Consider the following 16390-nt stretch of genomic DNA (forward strand, 5'->3'; position numbering starts at 1 on the left):
CTGCCACCATAGGCAACTATCTCTCCACATCCACTCTATTGAGGCCTTTCAACATTCGATATGTTTCAATGAGACTACCCTCCCGAATTCCTCTGAATTCCAGTGAGTACAGGTCCAGAGCCATCAAACTCTCCTCATATGACAAGCCTTTCAATCCCGGAATCATTTTCATGATCCTCCGAGATGATGAAATTCCTGGTACGTTGGGAAGTCAAACAGAAAGCCAAGATACAACTTCAAGTTTACAGCTCAGCGTTCAACACCATAATCCCCTCTGTACTAATCGTCAAGCTTCAAAACCTGGACTTCTGCAACTGGATTATTAACTCACTCATTGGGAGATCATTATCAGTGCAAATCAAAGACAACATCTCCACCTCACTGACAATCAATACTAGCGCACCTCAAGGACGCATGCTTAGCCTACTACTCTACTTTCTCTCTAGACCTATGACTGTGTGGCTGGGCACAGCTCAAATGCCACCTATAAATTTGCCTATGACTCAATTATTGTTGGCAGAATCTCAGATGGTGATGAGTTGTACAGGAGAGAGATAGATTGGCTAGTTGAGTGGAGTTGCAACAACAACCTTGCATTCAACATCATTAAGACAAAGAAATTGGTTACGGACTTCAGGAAGAGGAAGTCAAATGAACACATACTGTACCAACAACACACACAAAATGTTGGTGGAACACAGCAGGCCAGGCAGCATCTATAGGGAGAAGTGCTGTCGATGTTTCGGGCCGAGACCCTTCGTCAGGACTGGTCATGATCAAGGGGTAAATAAGAGGAGGTATCAGAGAGTTGTCGCTGTACCTCAGCCAGGTAGAGGTCAGTACGCCAGACAACAACAGCTCCTCCCTTATCAGCGGGTTTTATAGTGAGGTTGGGATTGGTGCAGAGGGAGTGGAGAGCAAAGCGTTCGGAAGGAGAGAGGTTGAAATTGGAACACGGTGTGGTGAAGTCAAGACGGTTGATGTCCCGTTGGCAATTAGCAATAAAGAGATCCAGAGCAGGCAGAAGACCAGAGCGGGGTGTCCATGAAGAGGAGGAGGGTTGAAGATGGGAGAAGGGGTCATCGGTGGGTGTAGGAGAGTCCTTGTCAAAGAAATAAGCTCGGAGACGGAGCCGGCGGAAGAAGAGTTCGGCATCATGGCGTACGCAGAACTCGCTGAGGTGTGGGCGAAGGGGGACAAAGCTGAGGCCCTTACTGAGGACAGAGCGCTCTGCCTCAGAGAGTTGAAGGTCGGAGGGAATGGTAAAGACCTGGCACGGATGAGAGATGGGATCAGTGGGGGGAGGGAGGCTGGTAGTGTCAGTGGAGAGGGAAGGGTTGGGGTGAGAGGAAGATGGAGCCTCTGAGGGCCCAGGAGCTGCCCATGGGATCTGAGGGAGAGAGGATGGCAGAGTGGTGGTGGGGGAAGGGGAGACGGGAGTCACAATCGCAGTATGTGAAGACCCAGCCTGGAGTTCAAGGCTGGAGTCGCAGTCGGTGGTTGCACAATTGCTTTGAAGCTGTCCGTGGTCGTTGGAACACACGGTGACGGTGCTGGAGTCCGGGTTTTGAATATGCCAAGGGTTGCTGGGGCAGCCGAGATCGACGGCCAGGCCCGGGGCCACAATACGAAGTCCATGCTCTGGGGTCTGCAGATGGAAGATCTTGTGATCCTTGCAGGACGCGATAAAGTCAAAGAAACGGCGATTGCATGCATGGATCTGATGGAGGATGAAAGAACGGACAGGTCCATTGCAAACTGAGAAAAAGGTGTCCTGGAGGCGTGGAAGGGATTGTGATAGGGACGTCAGTCCTGATGAAGGGTCTCAGCCCAAAATGTCAACAGTGCTTCTCCTTATAGATGCTGTCTGGCCTGCTGTGTTCCACCAGCATTTTGTGTGTGTTGTTTGAATTTCCAGCATCTGCAGATTTCCTCGTGTTTGCTCTTTAAACATACTGTACCAGTCCTCATCAAGGAGTCAGCAGTGGAAAGGGTGAGCAGTTTCAAGTTCCTGAATGTCAATACATCTGAAGATCTATCCTGGGCCCAATATATTGATGCAATGATGAAGAAGGCACACCAGCAGTTATACTTCATTGGAAGTTTGAGGAATTTTGGTCTGCACCAAAGACTAGCAAATTTCTACAGATGTACATGGAGGGCGTTCTGACTGGGTACATCACCATCTGGTGTGGAGTTCAACATAACATTGGAAAGAGCTCCAGAGGGTTGTAAATTCAGCCAGCTCCATCATGGGGCACTAGCCTCTCCACCATTGAAGACATCTTCAATAGACAATCCATTGCTAAGGACCCTCACAATCCAGGACATGCTCTCTTCTCATTGCTACCATCAAGGAGGAAGCACAGGAGCCTGAAGACACACACTCAATGTTTTAGGAACAACTTCCCCCCCCCCCCCCCACTGCCATCAGATTTCTGATCAGACCATGAACTCATGAATACTACCTCACTCTTAGCTTTATTTGTATTTGTTTTTTAAATTTTTCTCATTGTAACTTGTAGTAACTTTTTATGTCTACAAATTTCACTACATGTAATCCATGATAATGAACCTGATTCTGATTCTCCTGAAGTGATGTGGACAGAGCATTCAGCTGGCTTCCATTTGTCCAGTTAGAAGACAAGGGCAATTTCAAGACCCACTCATGATGCAGCATCTGATACTAATGCTGCAGTTTACAGTTAGTGGCCACTTTATTAGTTACCTTCTGTACTTAATAAAGTGGATATTAAGTATACGTTTGTGATCTTCTGCTGTTGTATCCCATCCACTTCAAGCTTCAATGAGTAGTGCATTCCGAGATGCTCTTCTCTATACTACTGTTTAAACATGTTTATTTCAGTTGCTATTACCTTCCTTTCAACTGAACCAGTCTGGCCATTCTCCTCTAACCTCTCTCATTAACAGGGCACTTTCATCCACAGAACTGCAACTCACTGGATATTTGTTTTGTTTTTCACACCATTCTGTAAACTTTAGAGACTGCTTTGCATGAAAATCCAAGATGATCAGCAGCTGCCGAGATACACAAGCCACCCCGTCTGGCACCAACAATCATTCCACGGTCAAAGTCACTTAGATCACATTTCTTCCCCATTCTGATGTTTGGTCTAAACAATAACTGAACTCTTGAGCATGTCTGCATGCTTTTACAGTAGTGCTAGAAAGTTTGTGAACCGTGTAGATTTTTTCCTATTTCTGCATAAATATAACCTAAAATGTGATCAGATCTTCACACAAGTCCTAAAACTAGATAAAGAGAATCCAATTAAATAAATAACACAAAAACATTATACTTGTTCAATTATTTATTGAGAAAAGTGATCCAATATTACATGCTTTTGTTGGAAAAAGTTCGTGAATCTTTGCTTTTAATAAATGGTGTGATCCCCTTGTATAGCAATAACTTTAACCAAATGTTTCCTGTAACATGTTTAACCAAATGTCCTGCACATCGGCTTGGAGGAATTTTAGGCTATTCCTCCTTACAAAACTGCTTCAACTCTGGGATGTTGGTGGGCTTCCTTGCATGAACTGCTTGCTTCTGGTCCTTCCACAACATTTCTACAGGATTAAGGTCAGGATTTTGACTCAGCCATTCCAAAACACAAACAAGAGAAAATCTACAGATGCTGGAAATCCAAGAAACACACACAAAATGCTGGAGGAACTCAGCAAGCCAGGCAGCATCTATGGAAAAGAGAATTTTCTTCTTTTTAAACCATTTTGAAATTGATTTACTCTCATCTTTCAGATCATTGTCTTGTTGCATTATCCAACTTCTATTAAGCTTCAGGTGATGGACTGCCCTGACATTCTCCTGTAAAATGTTTTGATACGCTTTTGAATTCGTTGTTCCCTCAACGATTGCAAGCTGTCCAGGCCCTGAGGCAGCAAAGCAGCCCCAAACCATGATGCTCCTTCCGCAATGCTTCACAGTGGGGATAAGGCTTTGTTGTTGGTGTGCAGTGCCCTTTTTCCTCCAAATATAGCAATGTACATTCCTGCCAAAAAGTTCAACTTTTGTCTCATCTGTCCACAGGACATTGTCCCAGAAGCATTGTGGAATATCCAGGTTGTCTTTGCAAACTTGAGACATAAAGCAATGTTTTGTTTTTGGAGCAGTGCTTTTCTCCATGGTGTCCTTCCAGGAACACCATTCTTGATCAGCGCTTTTCTTATAGTGGACACAAGAACAGAGACTTTAGCAAGTTGTAGAGATTTTTGCAGGTCTTTTGCTCTTACCCTTGGGTTCTTTTTCACCTCCTTTAGCATTGCATGTTGTGCTCTTGGTGTGATCTTCACAGGACACCCACTCCTAGGAAGAGTAACAACAGTACTGAATTTCCTCCATCTGGAGACAATTTCTCTTACTGTTGACTGATGAATGCTCAGGTCTTTCGAAATGCTTTTGTAACCTTTTCCAGCTTCATGCGTCTCTACAATTCTTCTAAGGTCCTCTGAAAGTTGTTTTGGTCGAGGCATGGTGCACATAAACAGATCTTTCTTGAGAAGAGCTGGCTCTGTCAGTATCCTGACTTTGTGTTTTTTTTAAATCGAGCAGGACAGACCTACAATCCACACTGCCAAGCTTATCGATTGGAACATCTGACTCCAAATAGCTTTTGTAGAAGGCTTACCCCAGAGGTTTACTTCTTCCAACAAATACATGTAATATTGGACCATTTTTATCAATAAATAAACAAACAAGTATAATGTTTTCGTGTTATTTATTTAATTGGGTTCTCTTTATCTAGTTTTACGACATGTGTAGATCTAATCACATTTTAGGTCATATTTATGCAGAAGTAGAGAAAATTCTACAGGGTTCACAAACTTGCTAGCATCACTATATGCATCGAGTTGGAGCCACATGATTGGCTGATTAATGAGCATGTGTACAGGTGTACCTCATAAAATAGATACTGAGTGTATATTACAGCATAAACAACAGTCTTTCAAAGATCTGAGCGCAGCAGTGGAAAAAAATCAGACTTCTGCCAAGCAAACATAGCTTGATGCCAACATGTCTGTGGAATACAGTTCAAATCATCCTTGCTCTGCTTTCCACTTCATCTGGAAAGTTCCCTGCTGGAGTGAAGCTAATCTACAGGATCAAAGGGTAACTGCTCCACTTACATCACCCCCTCCCCCTCTCCTGTTCAAGTCAACTTCAAGTTTATTTTCATGGGCATACAAGGGTATAAATGCCACAAAAATTTTTTTTATCGTAGCAGCACTGTACATTACAAACAAGACAAACACAAGTTAACAAACTTCAATTAAGATAAATTGGACGGCTTGCAAAACAAATATTCTCTGTATTTTGTACATGTGGCAATAATAAACCAATTACAATTTCAGCATAATTTGCATGTGCACAAAAATGTACAACAAAATAAACATAATGACGCCAGTGCAAGTTGAGAGAGGAGAGAGAAAAAGAAGTGCAGTGTGAAGTAGTGATAGGGTCTTTCAGGTCGGTTCGAGACCCTGATGGCACTGGGGAAGAAGCTGTTTTTGAACCTTAAGGTCTGAGTCTTCAATCTCTTGTACCTCCTACCTGCCAATGACAGCACCGAGAAGAAGATGTGACCTGGATGGGGGTGGTGTGGTCCTTAATGATAGATGTTCTCTTCCTATGACATCATTGTTAGGGCATTTTTGGGGTTAGCACATAGCAAATAACTTCATCAATTAACTTCAGCCACCGATCTTCAGATCTGAATATGAACTGTAGATTAAATTTAAAATGCAACTCTGAACAATGGGCCATGAACCACAGTTAATTGGAAGATCAGACAATGCTGATTTGAAATTTATTTGAGTGTCTGTGGTGTGGGTGCAAAGTGGGAGGTGTGATGGTTGTGTGTAGTTCAAAGTAGTATTGTGGATGTATTGCAAATCTGGAATTGTCCTTTGATCGTTAGCCATAAAATGCTGTGTAGTGTTGGTTCAAGCAGGTTTCTTCCTCCGAAAGGGTCTCAATATGATTCCTGCTGTGTCTCATTTTGTCAAATAAAGAGACTGTTTAATTTCTACCAGCTACTTCTCTCCAGTGACTTTATTCACACAACAAAAATCACCTTTTCTAGATATCCTTCATGGTGGGGAGAGCTGTGCCTGTGATGGAACTGGCTGAATCCACAACACTCTACAGTTAATTTCACTTGGGAAAATAAGGTCCCAAGGGTTAATAAGCGCACTCTCCAAAGAGGTTGTGACATAGGTGGACTGGGCCTTCCTAGCTTTATTCATTATTACTGGGCATTGAACATTCAAAGGGTATTATTTTGGCTTCATCAGCCAGATATAAACTGGTGCCAGCTTGAGACACGATTTTGCCACTCCTCATCTCTCCCAGCTTTAGTGTATTCTTCCTTGTCACTGAAATCCTCTCAATTCACATCTAACCCAGTCGTGCTCTCCACCCTCAAAATTTTTAATCAATTTCGCTGCCACTATAAGTTCACATCAGCTTCAGTTTTGGGTCCCATTCATAGAAACCATCTATTTCTTCCCTCCACGCTCGATTCAGTTTTTAGACAATGGGGTTAGAACAGTCTTAAGTGCATTAAGGAGTTGTACACTGGTAATACATTTGATAGTTCTGATAACCTGTGTAGTAAATATGGCCTTCCGCATAATCATTTTTTAAATACCTGCAGATTCGCCACTTTGTCAAGGAAAAGTTTCCCTCTTTTCCTGATCTACCACCTGCTATGTTGTGGGAAAAACTCACTCTTAGCTTTAATAATAAAGGGCTGATCTCTGTTCTATACTCTCTGCTGATGTCTTTGGGAGTTCAAGATCTAAACAAAACTAAGACTAGATGGGAAGATGACCTTGGTATGGATCTGGCTGAGGAATATTAGGCAAAAGCATTGAATAGGGTTCATTCCTCGTCATCGTGTGCTAGACTGGGGCTCATACAATTTAAAGTTTTACACAGGGTACATTTGAGTAAAAGCCAGGCTTGCTGACATATATCCCAGGACAGACGCTGGCTGTGACAGGTGTTCCTTCTCTCCGGCTGGTTTGGTGCATGCATTTTGGTCTTGCCCTCGGCTTGATGGCTACTGGGCACTGGTTTTTAAAATTATCGGTGAGGTTTTGGGGGTGACACTGAGACCTTGCCCGCTTATAGCTGTATTTGGTGTGGCAGATGATGTTTTGGGTTAAAATGCAAGCCAGTCGGATATCATTGCATCTACATCGCTATTGGCCCGTAGGAGAATCTTGCTGGTCTGGAAATCTGCCACTCCCCCATCTGCTGCTGCTTAGTTAGAGGACGTAATGTTTTTTCTGAAATTAGAAAAGATTAAATTCACTTTGAGGGGGTCTGTGAAAAAGTTCTATTCAAAATGGGGACCTTTCTTGTCATATTTTGGGAGTCTTAAGGAATTACCTACTAGTTGAGGGCATTTAATTGTACTTGGGAAGTTACCTCCCTTTTAACACACATATGATTTACCTCACAGGGTGGTTGATGAATTGTAATATGAGTGTATTCTGGATCATCTGACACATTGTGGATGTGTGTGGGCCTTCGTCTTGAAGTAGTGTGGGGGTGTGGCTGTGAAATGTTCATACTTGTTGTGAACTGTAAATTGTAAATACATTAGCTGCCATGGTATGTTCAGGAAGGGAGGGTGAGGGGAGGTTTGTTTAGGGGTAAGATATAAAAGCAAAATGGAAGAAAATGTAATCCATTATGTATTCTGTATTGTGTCATTCCTTCAATAAAATATATTTTTTTAAAAAGAACTCCCAAGTCCCTTTGAACTTCACATTTTTATATTTTCTCTCCATTTAGAAAATAGTCACCCCTTTCATTTCTTTGACCAAAGTGCATGACCATACACTTCCTGACACTGTATTCCATCTGCCTCTTCTTTGCCCATTCTCCTAATCTGTCCAAGTCTTTCTGTAGTTTCTCTACTTCTTCAAAACTACCCATCTCTCCACCTATTTTTGTATTATCTGCAAACTTTGCAACAAAGCCATCAAATTTGTCATCCAAATCATTGACATTGTGGTGAACTACATATACCTGTCTGGACACGCCCCCCCCCCCCCCCCCCACTGACTGCTCCTGTGGCTACTCCTACAGACCCCTGTATAAAGGCGGTTGGAGGCACTGCTCCTCCCTCAGTCTCCAGGATGTTGTGTGATCGTTTCTTGCAGCTAATAAAAGCCTGTCGTTTGCCTCCCGTCTCCGAGAGTTATTGATGGTGCATCAGACATATAATGTAAAAAGAATCTGTCCCAACACAGACCCCTGTGGAACACCACTAGTCACCAGCAGCCTATCAGAAAAGGCTCCCTTTATTCCCACTCCTTGCCTCCTGCCAATCAGTCACTGCTTTATCCATGCTAGAATCCTCCCTGTAATATCATGGGCTCATAGCTTATCAAGCAACCTTATGTGTGACTCCTTGTTAAAGGCCTTTTGAAAATCCACAACATCAACTGATTTACCTTTGTCTATGCTGCTTGTCATTTCTTTGAAGAATCCCAACAGATTTGTCAGGCAACATTTTCCCTTGAGAAAACCATGCTGACTTCAGCCTATTTTATCATGGCCTCCAAGTACCCTGGAACCACATTCTTAATGATTGTTATGAACCAGCAGCAATCGATATGAACCTGAGACAGGGTTTATAAACAAATCCCGATATTTATTAACCTCGGCTCAAAACAAACGACTAACTTAACTGGCGGCAATATCTAACAAATAGTCAAATGTAGAAACTGGTCTTAACGAGTTCTCATCCAAGCACAGACTTAAAGTGGTGAATTCAAAGGTCCATGTGATTTATACAGTCATTAAGGAGAAACTTCCCCGAAACAAGGATTCCTTTGAAGTAACGACGATCTGACGATCCCACAGCCGAGAGATGCCTTGTTCGAAGAAATCACAAGGAAATAAAAGGAACTGACCTATGACTGGAGGGTGGTCACTGCACAAACCTTCCCGACCTTGCAGGGGTTCAACTCAAATGTACATGCTGTGGTGACCCACTTCCCAGCGCACTCGAATCGGCTCACAAAATGGTGCGCGCTGGCAGAGTCCGGTCCCAAAAAGGGCGCCAGGCCTTCTTCACCAGCAAGGGGAAAAGCCCGCACACGGGAAGGGACTGTGACTATGCGCCCCCTACAGCATTCCCACCCGGGGAGGGCGGAAACGGGAAGGCTTAAAAGCGAGGCCGCCAAGCTTGAATAAATCTTTTACGCAACTGCAACTCACCATCTGCGTGTCGTTATTCCAGCGCTGCGTGTAGCACACCGCTACAATTGGTGACCCCGACGGCCCAAACGATATTTGGACCGAAGATGAACGACGCCGCATCTGTTCATGCAGTTTTGTTAAAACTGCCAAGCTTCTGGACGCTGCGACCTCACCTATGGTTCCAGCAAGCAGAAGCCCAATTCCACATTCGGCAGATAACCTCGGAGGACACACGTTACTACTACGTGGTGAGCTCCCTCGACCAGGAGACAGCCACCCAGGTTGAGGAGTTCGTACAGTCGCCCCTGGAGGACGGCAAATACACAGCATTCAAAGCCCTGCTCATAAGGACTTTCGGACTCTCACGGCGTGAGCGGGCTGCCCGCTTACTGCACCTGGATCGTTGGGGGACAGGCCACCGTCGGCTTTGATGAACAAGATGCTGTCCCTGGCCAGAGGACACAACCCCTGCCTCATGTTTGAGCAGGCGTTCCTAGAACAGCTGCCTGAGGACATATGCCTGCTGCTGTCCGACGTGGATTTCAGCGACCCCCGGAAGGTGGCAGCCCGGTCAGACGTGCTGTGGAAAGCCAAGAAGGAGAGTGGGGCATCTGTCACACAGATCGCCAAGCCACGCGCCCAACAGCAGACCAGACCAGGCCCGGCAGCAGAGCCCACAAAACCCAGAGGCAGGAGTGCGGAGGCTAACGAGCAATGGTGCTTCTACCACCAGCGGTGGGGCGCAGAAGCCCACCGCTGTAGCCCGCCCTGCAAGTTCCCAGGAAACACCAGTGCCAGCCGCCACTGATGGCTATGGCAACTGGCCATCAGGATAGCCTCCTGTATGTCTGGGACAAACAGTTGGGACGCCGCATTTTGGTCGACACCAGAGCCGAGATCAGCGTCTTACCTCCGACGAGTTACGACACCTGCAACAGAGAACCGGGACCCACCCTGCAGGCCGCAAATGGCAGCGCAATACGGACCTACGGCACCCGCACGGTGCAGCTACAGTTTGGCTCCAGCCGGTTCATGTGGGACTTCACACTGGCTGCCATGGCCCATCCACTCCTGGGGGCGGATTTTTTGCGGGCTCACAGCCTGCTGATCGACCTGCAAGGGAAGAGACTAGTCCACACCAAGACTTTTCAAACGTTCTCCCTGGGTGAAGCCAAGTTGCCAGCCCCACATCTGGACTCCACCATGCTGTCCGACAACGACTTCACCAGAGTCCTGGCGGATTTCCCATCGGTTCTGGCATTGCAGTTCATGGCAGCCATGCCCAGACACGGAGTACAGCACCACATCCCGACACAGGGACCACCCCTCCACACCCGTGCTCGAAGGCTTCCCCCAGACAAGCTCTGACTGGCGAAGGAGAAGTTCAAGAGGATGGAGGAATTGGGGATCATACGGCGGTCCGACAGCCCATGGGCCTCCCCCCTGCACATGGTACCCAAGGCGACAGGGGGCTGGAGACCGTGCGGCGACTACCGCAGACTGAACGAGGCTACAACACTGGACCGCTACCCTGTACCACACATTCAGGACTTTGCAGCAAACCTGCACGGCGCAAGGATCTTTTCCAAGGTAGACCTCGTCCGGGGATACCATCAAATCCCGATGCATCCGGACGACGTCCCCAAAACAGCACTCATCGCTCCGTTCGGCCTTTTCGAATTCCTCCGAATGCCATTTGGCCTAAAGAATGCCGCGCAGACGTTCCAGCGGCTCATGGATGCAGTGGGACGCGACCTGGACTTTGCATTTGTCTATTTGATCGACATCCTCATAGCCAGCAGTAGTCGTCAGGTACATCTGTCCCACCTCCGTCAACTCTATGCCCGACTGAGTGAATACGGCCTGACAATCAACCCGGCCAAATGCCAGTTCGGGCTCGACACCATCGACTTCCTGGGCCACAGGATTACTAAAGACGGGGCAACCCCTCTGCCTGCCAAGGTAAACGCGGTCATCCACTTCCCCTGACCCAACACACTCAAAGGCCTGCAGGAATTTGTGGGTATGGTGAATTTCTTCTTTTTTTTTAATTAGTTTTCTTATGCATTTTCTACATCGCTACAGATTTTAAAAAAAACCCAGATCAAAATGAAGAACCTTAATACAGTGCAAAAATAAACATACAATAATAATATAATACAAAGAAAGATAGTTGAGAAAGCACCCAAATTGAAGACATGTAAAATTAGTATCCTCCCCCAAGCCCCGTAACAATAAAGAGCTCCAGACCAACCACAACACAATCTAGAGAGTATACATCAGGACATTCAAACCCCCAAAACTGTAAGTACACTTAAAAACAGAAGGTATTAATGCCTACTACCAAAAAAAAAGGAGCTGGAAGCAAGGGACCGAAAAAAAAACCTTAGTTAAGAGGAAGGTTATGAAAGTACTCAATAAAAGGTCCCCAGACCTTATGGAACTTTATATCCGAATTAAGAACTGAATAATGAATTTTTTCAAGGTCTAAGCAGGACATAATATCATTAAGCCATTGAGCATGCGTGGGCGGGGCAACATCTCTCCATCTAAGGAGGATTAAACGTCTAGCCAGGAGAGAAGCAAAAGATAATATTCGACACTTAGTTGGACTCAAACGTAAATCTGTCTCACCCAAAAAACCAAACAGAGCAATTAAAGGGTTAGGTTCTAGGTGGTGATTCAGAATATAAGATAAAGTTATGAAGACATCTTTCCAAAATTTCTCCAAGCTAGGACAGAACCAGTACATATGAATAAGAGAGGCCTCGCCCCTTTTGCTTTTATCGCAAAGAGGACGAATATTAGGGTAAAATCGAGATAGTTTAGATTTAGACATATGGGCTCTATGAACAATCTTAAACTGTAAAAGGCAATGGCGAGCACAAAGAGAGGTTGAATTAACCGATTTGAGAATCGAGTCCCAAGTCTCATCAGATAAGGAGATATTTAAATCATGCTCCCAAGCCATTCTAATTTTATCCGCAGGGGCACGTCGTAAGAGTGCTAATTTATCACGAATAAATGATATTAAACCTTTACCCAGTGGATTAATAGAAAGAAATAAATCCATAACATTTTTCTCAGGCATTTCAGGGAAGTTAGGAATTAAAGGATTAATAAAGTGTCTAATTTGGAGATATCTAAAAAAATGAGCATTAGGCAGATTGAACTTAGCAGAGAGCTGTTGAAAGGATGTGAAGCGATTATCAATAAAAAGATCTTCAAAATGTCTAATGCCCTTCCTATACCAATCATGGAATGCTGAATCATACGTAGTAGGTAAAAAAAGGTGATTATGTAAAATAGGGCTAGAAAAGGAAAAACCATAGAAACCATAAAATTTCCTAAACTGAGCCCATATACGCAGAGTGTGTCTAACAAGAGGATTAACAATTAATCTGGACAAACTACTAGGGAGTACAGAGCCAAGAAGTGCAGAAATAGATACATCTTTAGTGGAACTCAACTCCATTGCCACCCATTTAGGGCACTCGGGTTGGCCATGGAAAAAAGACCAAAAGGTAGCACAACATATATTGGCTGCCCAATAATATAAACGAAAGTTAGGTAAAGCCATGCCACCCTCTTTTTTAGATTTTTGGAGATAGACTTTATTAATTCTAGAATGCTTATTCTTCCACAGATATGACAAAATGATAGAGTCTAAGGAATCAAAAAAAGATTTAGGAATAAAAATTGGGATTGATTGAAATAAATATAAAAATGTAGGGAGAACATTCATTTTAACAACATTAATACGACCTACCGAAGACATAGATAGAGGTGACCATTGTAACAGACTCTGTTTTATAGTATATGAAAGACTGGCAAAATTTTCTCGAAAAAGATCTTTAAACTTCCTTGTGACTGTAATCCCAAGATAAGTAAATTGATTATGAACTACTTTAAAAGGGAGATCACGAAATGTTAATTCTTGTGCTTCTTTATTAATTGGGAAAAGTTCACTCTTATGTAAATTAAGTTTATAGCCAGAAAACTGGCTAAACTGATCAAGAAGTGAAAACATTGGAGGTAAGGACGTAGACGGATTTGAAAGAAAAAGTAATAAGTCATCAGCATAAAGAGAAACTTTATGCTCAACACCCCCCCTCCAAATCCTGGTCAGTTCAGGACAGTTTCGAAATGCTATCGCCAAAGGTTCTATAGCCAAATCAAAGAGAAAGGGACTTAAAGGGCATCCCTGACGAGTGCCACGTTTGAGGTTAAATAACTGGGATTTCTGAAAATTAGTCAAAACAGAGGCAGTAGGACACAGATACAGCAATTTGATCCAAGAGATAAAACTTTGACTGAGGTCAAATTTTTCTAAAACTGCAAAAAGGTAGTTCCACTCTATACGATCAAATGCTTTCTCCGCATCGAGGGAAATAACACATTCAGGAATCCCAGTTGAAGGTGAATATAAAATGTTAAATAAATGCCGAATATTTTAAAAAGGGAGACGGTTTTTAATAAAACCAGTTTGATCATCAGAAATAATAGAGGGAAAAACAGTTTCTAATCTATAAGCCAAAACTTTGGCCAAGATTTTAACATCAACATTAAGCAAAGAAATCGGCCTATACGAGAAACATTCTGTTGGGTCTTTACCCTTTTTTAATAAAAGAATAATAGATGCCTCATTAAAAGAGGGTGGCAATTTACCGTAATTAAACGAGTCAGATAATACTGAGAAAAACTGAGGAGAAAGAAGTGAAGAGAATGATTTATAAAATTCTACGGGGAACCCATCAGGTCCAGGAGATTTCCCTGAAGACAATGCAGAAATTGCAAAAGATATTTCTTCTGATGATATAGGCGCATTAAGTTTGGCTTTAAAATCAAATGAAAGCGAAGGAATGTTCAGATTATTTAAAAAATGATCAACAGAGATATTCTCATTCAGAGATTCAGAGGAATAAAGTCGAGAATAAAAATTTTTAAATGTGTCATTGATTTCTAAGTGATCCGATGTAAAGTCTCCATTCTCCTTCCGGATCTTTGTAATATGTTGTTTAGCTTTGGAATGCCTCAGCTGATTGGCTAGAAATTTACCAGATTTGTCACCATGAATATAAAAGCGACTCTTACTTTCAAGAAGTTGGCGTTCGACAGGTTGAGTAGACAGAAGATTAAATTTAGTTTGAAGTTCTACACGCTTCTTGTATAATTCAGGATTCTTAGTTTGAGCATACAGTTGATCTAATTCTTTAATCTGATTAATGAGGTCTAATCGATCTGCACAGGACTTTCTATTAAGATTTGCTGTATAGGAGATTATTTGACCCCTCAAATATGCTTTCATGGCATCCCAGACAATCTGGGATGACATTTCAGATGATGTATTGGTGTTAAAATAAAAGGTTATCTGATCCAGTGTTTGTTTATGAGGGAGACCAGGAAAGTTTAAAGACAAAGTAATTGGGGCATGGTCAGAAATCAGTATACTCTGATAATCACAAGAATAGACAAATGGAATAAGTTGATTATCAAGTAAGAAGTAGTCAATTCTAGTAAAGGTATGGTGAACATGTGAAAAAAAAGAATAATCTCTCTCAGTAGGATGAAGGAAACGCCATATATCAGAGATACCATAATTAGAGAGAAAAGAGTGAATAGCTAAGGAAGATTTAGTAGGTAATCTAGTAACAGAGGACGATCGATCCAAATTAGGATCTAACCAACAATTAAAATCGCCACCCAGTATAAGAGAGTATGAGTTTAAATCTGGTAGTGAGGAGAAAAAACGTTCAAAAAAATTAACATCAGCAAAATTGGGAGCATACAGGTTTGCTAGTACAACTTTAGTATTATATAATTTACCAGAAACAATAATAAAACGGCCATTTGTATCAGATATCTTATTATGGTTCAAAAGGAATATTTGAATTAATAAGGATGGAGACCCCCCCTAGCTTTGGCGGCAAAGGATGAATGAAAATGCTGACCCGCCCACTTTGACAGAAGCCGAGAATTATCAAAACTATGAATATGAGTTTCTTGAAGGAAAGCAATGTCAGCTTTGAGTTGTTTAATATGCGAGAAGACCTTCCTTCTTTTAACAGGGTGATTCAATCCCTTTACATTCCAGCTCACAAATTTAAGTGTATTAACCATTATCAATTGTTAGTGCATAGAAGGCAGCAGGCATATAAAAAATCAAGCAGTACAGTAACAGTCTGGGAGCAAAAATGTAAACATAGATCCGTAGAATCAAAACAGAGACATGTCCTGAATAACAAAGGAAAACAAAAGAAACAGTGAGTAGTGTTGGAACTGGAGAATCCATGCCACCCTCGCAACCCAAAATTAGACGGCTACCTAAAAAAGCAGCTAGCTCTACCAAAAAAATTAACCCAAATATGACTTCCAGTTCCGTATCGTTAACAAAAGTTCCGTATAGATAATATAGCAAATAATAACTAATTTATGCACCAGAAAACAGAATTACAAATAAGAACAACTTCAACAGAAGTATAAAACTTAATACAAAAAAAATCAGAAGACTAACCTACCCGCGAAAAATTATAAACGATTAAAAGAAAAGCAAAAAGGAAGGGGGAAAAGGGGGAAATTATAAATTTAAAGAGAGTACTTATCAACCATTTACAGAAAAAAAAGCAAAACTTAAACTATAAATCAACCAACAGGGAGGCCTTCAATAAAAACTCCAAACCTCCAAAACAAGTTAAAGTCAATTGTAGTTCTCTATAGATAAAGTTATACAAAAATAAGATAGATTACACAAGTAAAATCTAAAAGTTCGCAGGGAAACATTAAACTCAAATTGTCTATTTAGAAAAAACGCATCAAGTCCAGGGAGAGATTGACTACAGCCCTTAGACCTTCAAGTAAAGTCTGAGTTCGGAAAAAAATAGTTTTACTTCGAGAAGTACTTATCAACCATTTTAGAAGGTCAGGCCGGTTCTGAAGAAGACGAGGTGGCTGGGCGACTTCCAACAAACGCCTCAGCCTCCTTCACTGATTTAAACTACTTATAATCTCCAGTAGTAAGCGTAATTCGAAGATCGGCTGGATTTCGGAGAGAGGGTCTGAGTCCGCGATCAAAAAGCACTTTCGTTACACCTTTAAACTCAGCACGCATCTTCAGAACCTGGGGGGCATAATCCT

This window comes from Hemitrygon akajei, chromosome 26 (genome assembly GCF_048418815.1).
Source record: "Hemitrygon akajei chromosome 26, sHemAka1.3, whole genome shotgun sequence".
Lineage (NCBI taxonomy): Eukaryota > Metazoa > Chordata > Chondrichthyes > Myliobatiformes > Dasyatidae > Hemitrygon > Hemitrygon akajei.